We start from the raw sequence: 10,257 nt of genomic DNA, 5'->3' as shown, positions 1-10,257 counted from the left end.
CATTAACATCACTGAGCGTGTCTTTGGTGGTCTGAAGACACGGTGGCGTTCCATCTTCTTAAGGGCGTTGGAGGTCTGCCCGACGTTTGCCCCAAAAGTAATCGCCGCCTGCTGCATCCTCCACAATATTAGTATAGCAGCAGGTGACCAGCTTGACGTGGAGGATGAGGAGGTGGACCCAGAGGAGGACGAGGAGGTGGACCCAGAGGAGGATGACCATCCAGCGGCTGAAACCAGGGAGCTGCTCCAGCTGGCTGCATGTTTAAGTGAACATGACTACACCTGACCTAATGTAGATCAGTTGGAGTCATGTTCACATGCTGCTTCATTTCTTTTTTTCACCACCTGTGAAAAAACATTAAATAATCATTAAATAATTTCCATTCCAACTATTTTTAATTGTAAGTTTATAGGCATTGTCTATTTGTATAAGATCTTAATCTGAGTTATTTCTTTGTTTTAAACCATGTTAGTAACTGTTAATAATTTGTTGAATATATTACACCTTCATTCTGTTCCAAAGATAAAACATTTGTATAAAATAAATGTCAGTTTTTTCATATACTATTATTACTATTATTTTCTTTCCCTCTTTCTCCTCTCAATTATTCGTGTCATGACTCAGAAGAAACTCACTTAGATAGGAAAAACATTTATAGAATGTATTTATTTATTTATTTTATATGCTGCTGCCGTCCTAGGCAGACATATACAATTTATTCCAGCAAGTATTGAGTTAATAAAGCAACACACGTCAGTCAGATAAACACAAAACAAATAAATAAATCATAACCAGCGGTATTATGCACTCTACTTCTTTTAATTACGCACTAACTCTGTAAACAGGCCACATAGAGAAAACTTAAAAGTATAATGTTCTCGCCTCAAACGATCTTAAAACGTACTTTTGAACAACAACAGCAGCAGAAAAGGGAACTTTTAACTTACCGCTGTGAGCTCTGTTTGCGCTGTCTCGAATCAAGCTGCGGCCGCGGTGCATTCTGGGCAAGCGGACTGTCTGAAGAACGCACAAGTCTGCTCTGATGCATGCTCGATAAAGAGGGCGGGCGAGAACAACATCCGGGGAATTCGGTGCGTTCTCGATTTGGCGTTCTCAGCATTGGAACCATAGACATAATATAAGAGTAGACCCCGCATTGACTGTCGCTGCGCAGGAATTACGGGCGCCACCTTGGGGCGGTCGACTTGATACCTAATCCTGCTGATTCAAGCTGACACACTAATGATGCCTCAGCACTGTGCGGCTCATTTTTGTTTAAATCGAGGGACTATTTATGTCAGGGCTCGAGGGATAACTTTCACAAGCAAGATGAAAATACATTGTTTATATTTTTGATCAGAATGTAAGTTTTCTATGGAAGATACAAAGTTGTTGTTAGACATTAGTGAATAAACAGCATATATATATATATATATATATATATATATATATATATATGTATGTATGTATGTATGTATGTATATATATATAGTGAACCCTCGCTATATTGCGGTTCACCTTTCACGGTCTCGCTGCTTCACGGATTTGCATTGATGAGCCGTTCATTACAGTTCTCATCAGGTGGCGTGTCGGTTTATAAGAATCTTTTTGCCCAGAAGAAAAAATAGTGACAACTACCGATAAAAATGTGTTCTTCTCCCGAAAAAAAACCTCACCTGCACCGCGGGCTTTAGAAGAAAAAAACGCTACAGAGCGGAGTCACGGATGCAGCGCCTCAGTCAAAAGAGCAGTGAAATACACACGAGTCACTATTTGTCCTACTGTACTTTGTATTTTTTTTTTATATTAATTTTTCATTTTCTCCCGTTCTAATCCAATGACTCGGGTCGCGGTGGGCCGCGCTGATCTCCGCAATTTGAAGCCTTCAGTTCATATTGATTAAAATTATTATTTTACAGCTTATTTGTAAATAATAATAAAAAAACGTTTATATAGTACTTTCATTTGTTAAACAAATGCTTGGGCCGGTAAAAAGGTTTTGTTCTATGGTTTCAATATACTATAGTGTATTTCAGTGTATATAATAATTGTAAAAAAATAAATAAAGGTTTCTACTTTACAGATTTCGCCCATCACGGGTTCTTTTTGGGAAGTATATGTACATGTACAAATGTGTTTGTTTATATAGCAATAAAAAAAATTATAAAAAATGTGTGCGTGGCTGTGTTTTGAAACATACATACATCATGTCAGAATATTCTATTACTTTTAACCCCACTAAGATTATTTAAACGCATTGGACCATTTGTTATAATAGCTATAGTTTTAAAGTTTTAAGCAAAACAAATGTGAAAATTAGTTCAACATTAAACGAGTTATAGTTGATTAAAATTGATTCTGCACCTGGTTAACACATTAGACTAAGCGGAGTTGTCGACCGCCCCAAGATGGCGCCCCTAAATCTCGTCAGCGCCTATAGGCGAGAGCGGTCGATGCGGGGTCTACTCTTTATATATGTCTGTGATTGGAACAGTGCTCGGGCTGAGGCTGATGACGTATCACGAGCACACGAGAACGCTCAAGAACGCATATTGAGAAACGGCCGGAGCCTCTCGCCCTTCTTCTTCTTCTTCTTGTTTAGTTTATTGGCGGTTGGCAAACAACTTTCCGGTGTGCATTACCGCCACCAAATGGTGAGGAGTGTGGGTTAAAATGGCCATACTCCCAAAGATACTTATATTTATGTATCTATATATCTATATCTATAATATTAAATTTACAAATACTAAATCCTCCTAATTATTCCTGTTATTATTAAATATTTAAATAAATATTGATAACATTAAGTTTTTGACTTTTTCTGCAGAATATCTATTATATCAAATTTAATTTTCTCCTTATTAAGATCTCTAACCAAAATCCTTATTTCCTCTACATATTTCTTACAATACATCACTACATGTTCTACTGTTTCATCTTGTTCACAATATTCACATTTTCCCGACATATGCTTCCCTATTTTGAATAGTGTTTTATTTAATCCTGTGTGTCCAAATCTAAGTCTTGAAATAACTGTTTCCTCTCTTCTGTTTTCTTCTGCTATCCTCATTTCTCCGACTTTCCATTGAATCCTATACAGCCATCTTCCTCTCCTTTCTTCTTCCCATTGTTTTTGCCACCTTTTCTTCATTCTTTGTTTAATAATACTTTTAATTTCTGTCTTACTTAAATTAATCATCATATCAATAGTTCTATTTTTTGATGCTTCCTTAGCAATCTTATCTGCGATTTCATTTCCATTAATCCCTATATGTGCTGGTACCCAAATAAATATAACACTAATACCCATCATTTGAATTTGATATAGAATTTGCTGTATTTCAATTAATATATCTAATCTACTATCTGAAAAATTATTTAGTATACTAAGTAAAGCTGAACTCGAATCTGAACATATAATTGATCTTAGTGGTCTTACTTCCTCTATCCATTGTAATGCTAATAATATTGCTAATAATTCTCCTGTATATACTGATAATTCATTATTTATTCTCCTATTCACTTTGATATTGAAATCTGGAACATAAAATGCAATACCTAACCTATCATTCACATTTTTAGATGCATCTGCTACAAACTATACATCGACCCAGTAGGTCAGTACTTGACCGCCAGCGCCTGTTGGAGTTTCGGTCATCAAGTGTTTTCGGACTCGTAAATACAACTGCTCTCGATTGTTTACCTGGCTTCGGAGCGCTTCGGGCACAAGTCCCAGAGGCCCACAACACAGCGGACTCGCCGAGCACCACACGCCGGAGGTGGAGCAAGCTAAGGCTGTGTGACCAGCGGTGGAAGCACGCCTGTGCTAACAGCTAAGCTGAAAGCAAACCCCTACAACACACCGCTTCCTTCCATCCTGCTCTCTAGCGTCCGCTCACTGGACAGCAAAATAGATCACCTACAACTTTAACTCTCTGCAAAGAGGGAGTTTGGAAACTGCTGCGCTCTCATCCTGACACAGACATGGCTTACCTAATCGATACCGAACAACGGCGTTAGCCTGGAGGGGCTCGCTACATTCCCCGCCGACAGAAAAGCAGTTGGGCTGTGTGTTTACATCAACAACTGGTGTAAAAATGCCAGATCGGTCACCAGCTTCTGCTCTCCAGACATCGAGCTGCAATCTGCACACATGGAGGGTGTTTTCATCATTGCCGGGGATTTTAACCGGGCAAATATGAAGACGGTTCTCCCTAATTTCAACCAACATGTGGATTTTGCAACTCGGGGAAAGAACACTTTGGACCTGGTCCAGAGTAAAAGACGGATTCAGAGCAGCCCCTCACCCCCCACTTGGCTGTTTAAGGTTGGCTCATCATGAGCGGATGTGAGGAGTGGTGTATGCAGTTCAGTGCAGTGAGGAATGCTCTGATCTTTATATTGGAGAAACCAAACAACCTTTACACAGATGCATTGCTCAACGCAGGAGAGCTACCTATTCAGGATAAGACTCTGCTGTCCACCTACACCTTCAGGACAAAGGACACTCTTTTGAGGACCAAAATGTTCACATTTTGGACAAAGAAGACAGATGGTTTGAAAGGGACTTGTTAGGATATGAACAGTGTGCAATTTGCATAAAAACCAGAGGGGGGATAATTTCAAAAGTTGTATTAATGAATAAAAGTTTTATTAATAATGGTTAGCTAGCAGGTGCTCTTTCAGGTAGCTAGCTAGATCCAGTAGGTTAGACTTTTGTTTTTAAACTTGCGCCATCTACTGTCGGGACACAGGAGTGGGTATTAATTTACTTTAACCGCTTTGAGCAGAAAATGTAATAATAGTCTTTAAATACAAACAACAAAATTAATTTACAAATGTGAAGGACACAAGACATGTATTAATATCAATTTTGAAAAATCCATCATATTCGACGGATGATTTTATGGGATTCTTCATAAATAAAATTGATGCCATTAAAAATAAAATAATTGGCATCCTCCCAAACATGATTACCTCGTCCTCAGTAAGTGAGGCAGCATTGGAGGAATCTTTAGAATCTGTGCAGTGTTTGAACTGTTTAGAAGCAGCAGAGCTTTCTGAGCTATCTAAAATTTTAGCTTCATCTAAACCTTCTACCTGTATGTTAGACCAAATCCCAACCAAGTTGTTTAAGGACATATTCCCTTTGATCAGTGGCACTATTTTAGACATGATTAATCTATCCTTAGTAAATGGATATGTACCACAGGTTTTTAAAGTAGCTGTTATTAAACCTTTACTTAAGAAACCTTCTCTTGATCATTATGAGTTAGTAAATTACAGACCTATATCTAATCTTCTTTTCTTATCTAAAATTCTTGAGAAAGTAGTTGCTAATCAACTTTGTGAACATTTACAAAGTAATGACCTACTTGAGGAGTTTCAGTCAGGCTTCAGAGCTCATCATAGCACTGAAACAGCTCTGGTGAAGGTCACTAATGATATTCTCATGGCCTCAGATAATGGACTTGTGTCTATACTTGTCCTGTTAGATCTCAGTGCTGCGTTTGATACAGTTGATCACAATATTCTCCTACGAAGGCTTGAACATACTGTAGGGATTAAGGGGAAAGCATTAGGCTGGTTTAAATCTTATCTGTCAGACAGATTCCAATTTGTTCATGTTAATAATAAATCTTCCTCAAACTCTAGGGTCACCTGTGGAGTACCACAGGGTTCAGTCCTTGGACCAATTCTCTTTACTATATATATGCTTCCGATAGGCAAAATTATCAGACAGCATGGGATTAATTTCCACTGTTATGCTGATGATACTCAGCTATATTTATCCATAAATCCTGATGAATCCAATCAATTACTTCGACTGCAGTCATGTCTTGATGACATCAAAAGCTGGATGACTTTAAATTTCCTGCATCTAAATTCTGACAAGACCGAAGTTGTAATCTTTGGGCCAGAGTCCTCAAAAAATAAACTTCTTAACCAATCACTTAATCTGGGTGGCATTAACCTGGCCTCTGGTAATAAAGTAAAAAATATTGGTGTTATTTTTGACCAACACATGTCATTTAAATCCCATATTAAACAGGTTTCCAGAGTTTCCTTTTTTCACCTCCGGAATATCGCCAAAATTAGAAACATTCTGTCCAGGAGTGATGCTGAAAAACTGGTCCATGCATTTGTTACTTCAAGGCTGGACTATTGTAATTCTTTACTATCAGGAAGTCCACAAAATGCAGTTCAAAGCCTTCAGCTGATCCAAAATGCTGCAGCAAGAGTTCTGATGAAAATCAACAAGAGGGATCATATTTCTCCAATTTTAGCTTCCCTTCATTGGCTTCCTGTTAAATCAAGAATAGAATTTAAAATTCTTCTTCTAACGTATAAAGCCCTTAATAATCAAACTCCATCATATATCAGAGCTCTGACTACCCCGTATGTTCCTAACAGAGCACTTCGCTCTCAGACTGCAGGTCTGCTGGTTGTTCCTAGAGTCTCTAAAAGTAGAATGGGAGGCAGATCCTTTAGCTATCAGGTTCCTCTCCTGCGGAACCAACTCCCAGGTTTGGTCCGTGAGGCAGACACCCTGTCTACTTTTAAGACTAGGCTTAAAACTTTTCTTTTTGACAAAAATTATAACTAGTGGCTCATGTTACTCTCAGCTACCTTTATAGTTTTACTGCTATAGGCTTAGGCTACTGGAGTATATCAGGATCTAATTTTCTCACTCTATTGAGTTCTACTGTTCTTCAATTATGCATTATGTGTTGTCATTTCTGCTTTAACTTTCTGTTCTCTCTCTTTTCTCTTCATAGTAGGTACACCTGGTCTGGCATTCTGTTAACTGTGACATCATCCAGAGAAGACGGCTCACCCGCTACTACCATCTAATGTAGAACAGATTACTAGATCAATGTGTGCTTCTGTGCTTTTTTGTTTCTCTTGTTGTGTCTCTGTTATGTCTTCTGTAACCCCAGTCGGTCGAGGCAGATGACCGTTCATACTGAGCCTGGTTCTGCCGGAGGTTTTTCCTTCCCGCTAATGGGTGGTTTTTCTTCCCACTGTCGCTTCATGCTTGCTCAGTATGAGGGATTGCAGCAAAGCCATGTACAATGCAGATGACTCTTCCTGTGGCTCTACGCTTCCCCAGGAGTGAATGCTGCTTGTCGGGACTTTGATGCAATCAACTGGTTTCCTTATATAGGACATTTTTGACCAATCTGTATAATCTGACCCAATCTGTATAATATGATTGAACTTGACTTTGTAAAGTGCCTTGAGATGACATGTTTCATGATTTGGCGCTATATAAATAAAATTGAATTGAATTGAATTGAATTCAGGGGTTAAAGCAAAAACAATCAATTTGACTGAAAACATTTTCTAGTCAGCCCATATATTCCCGGGCCGTCATGCCACCTTAGTAACCTCATTTGCTTATTGTAACAAGTCCACTTTAACCAAATCTGACAGTTCCATTGACAATTCCTGTATCTCTCCCACCTTCCAGCTTCAGAGCCTTTGTACCATCAAGGACAGCCCTCTGCATAATCTCCTTCACTTTCCACATCCATAACATCACCTGGTTAACTTTCATATTTGCAGCATCAAGCAAGTTCTTCCTTCACACTTTTGCCAAACTGGTCCACTGTCCACTCACCTTTCCACTTTACAATTTCAAAACCCTCCATAAACTGCAACTAATTCAAAAGACAGCAGCTTGCATCATTACATCATCTTCTTCACACCTGTACATTAACTCTACTGTAACATTCAATATAAATCAATCCTATATACTCTGTGTCCCCACCTCTCGCTCATTGACTGCTGGAGATGGTCAACAGCCCCTCCACGACCTTCTTTGTTACAGAAAAGTGCAGGTGGAATAATATTTATGATTTTTTTTTACTTTTTCCGAATCAGACCCAGTCAAACCGGGACATCGTTTCACATTCCGACCCTCCTTCTTCTTCTTACAAAAAAAAGCGCGTCATGCTAAATTAGCCGAGCTACAGCGTTACTCTTTCAGTTTTAAATAAAACATAACAGCAACAGACACACTTACCGAGGGAAGTTGTTGTCAGCTGTTTTATGCACTGAACTTTCTGACCTGCTGGTTTACATAAATCCAAAGAAAACCTTTGACTACCGCTACTTTCATTCATGCATCTGTGGTCAGTTTGAGATTTTCTTTTAAAAGTTAAAATGATTGAACACCGATAAACCTCAGACTGGTAGATTTCCGCTTTGCAAAGACCCGCCCTACTCTCCTTCTGATTGGCTAATGTCCTAGCTCTGCCAGATTTCATTGGTTAAGCGCAGCTTCTGTTTAAAATCTTGAATAAAAAGTCTACACGGAACATTTTGCGCTCATTTTCCAAATGACGAAAGTCCCTCACAGCGACGGAGAACATTAAACCCCTGATAATATTACTTATTCAGAACAGAAAGGGGGAGGAATGTATCCCCCCCAGGGGTAAAACACGAATGACCAGAGGGGGGGACGTCACAACCAGAAGGGGGGGGGGGGGGGGGAATCCCCCAGCAAATCGCACCCTGGATATCAACGAGGTCAAGTGGAACGAGCTGTTTATCCCAGAACTGCATGGCACACTTAGATAGCACTGACCCAAAAGATTGGCACATATCTATCAGATACCACCCCTGAGGTGACACATTTTCTCTGCTGATGTCACAGTTTGGATGTGTACAGCCCTTGCATGGGTGTGTACCTAGATTCCTATATAATGTATGTGTGATGAGCCAGCGGGGCTTCTTGCCGATCAAGAGCCCATCAGCGCTGGTGTGACTGTAATTGTTTCTCTGTCTTTACGTAGATAAAATATAACTAAAAGTATACTTGTCTGTTTTATGCGTCCTACATTCAAGGTAATAAGTAAGTGGGGGTCGCCTGACGGTAAAAAGAGCTGGGTCCACCGAGGGTGTTTCACCGTAGACGGGGTACGGTGAAGACAGTAACAGGCATGAAGAAAGCCATCTACGTTAAGAGAGAAAAAAACAACCTTAAACAGAGGAGGAGGACTTAGTTTCCAACTCTCAAAGACTTACAACACAGCTATAGAGTTGATTCCTTCCAATTATCGCCACAATCCTCACCTCCATACGAGTGATCAAAACATTGCTCTGGTAAGCCAGGCCAATAACGACCCTAACGAGTCCCCATTGCAGAGACGTGGACCAGTTTCGGTTTAATTTGCAGGCCAACAATGACCTTAACGACTCCCCATTACTAAGGGGATGGACCTGTTTCGGTTCAATTTGCATGTCATCTAAGCCATTACAAGGCCTTTGTTGGGCAATAATATAAAGCTTGCAACTCCACACTACTCCAGACATTTGGAATTGAGAAGGCTTTCTGTATAGGAAGCGAAGTGTCTTCAAACTTCGAAAAGAAAGTCCTGCTGTTTTGTTTTTTTTAACCTTTTTTTGGAATCAGTTGAAATGGGAGGGCAGGGATGTGCGTGTTTTTTTTCATTCTCTTCCAGAGATTATTGGCAGAAAAAATGCTTACATTGACCATCATTTACTCTTCCTACCTGGGAGATGTACATTTATTTCTTTGTAATAGAGGAAGTAAGACACTAGGGTCGTTAAGTTAAAAAGCTAGCATAGGATATCAAGCAAAACTACTTTGAAACATGATAAAATCCAATAATTATCAATGGCTGCATCCATTGAAGGCAACATGGCAGTAGGCCATATATGTATTTCCGATTGGTACAGACTGACCGAACAGGCAGCGCCCTCTGCTGTACGACCAAGAATACTACCCACAAGTCACGGATCATTTCTAACGGTGTGACATTTGGAGTAAAAGTGAAAATTAAGGTGTAACTTGTAAAGTTGAATTTGTGACTCACAGCAGAAAATTCGTGCAGTTGTATTCATTGAATTGTATTTGTGTTAAGGGGGAAAAAATGTGAAGACTTTAATACACGCGTTTGAATTTGTTTTGTACTATTTGTTTTAGATCAACTGGTGCAAAACTGAATGGAAGACATTTTTGATCTGCAACTCACAGAACACAATTTGTGTACTTGTACTCAAGAATTTGAATAGGTGTAACTTTCTTTGTAATTGAGACTAATAAAAAAATATACAATTACAAAACACCAAGTTACAATGCACATATAGTTTTGCAACATAAGTTCTGGACCATTCAGAGCAAAACTGAGAATGTTAGCAGTTTTTGATGTGCAACTTGTAGAACACAATTTGTATACTTGTGATTTTTTTTTAAATTCTACATTTACAAAACTTATAATGTAACT

Source organism: Fundulus heteroclitus, chromosome 20 (assembly GCF_011125445.2).
Source record: "Fundulus heteroclitus isolate FHET01 chromosome 20, MU-UCD_Fhet_4.1, whole genome shotgun sequence".
Classification (NCBI taxonomy): Eukaryota; Metazoa; Chordata; class Actinopteri; order Cyprinodontiformes; family Fundulidae; genus Fundulus; species Fundulus heteroclitus.
The sequence above is the reverse complement of the archived record's forward strand: the minus strand, read 5'-3'. Positions refer to the sequence as shown.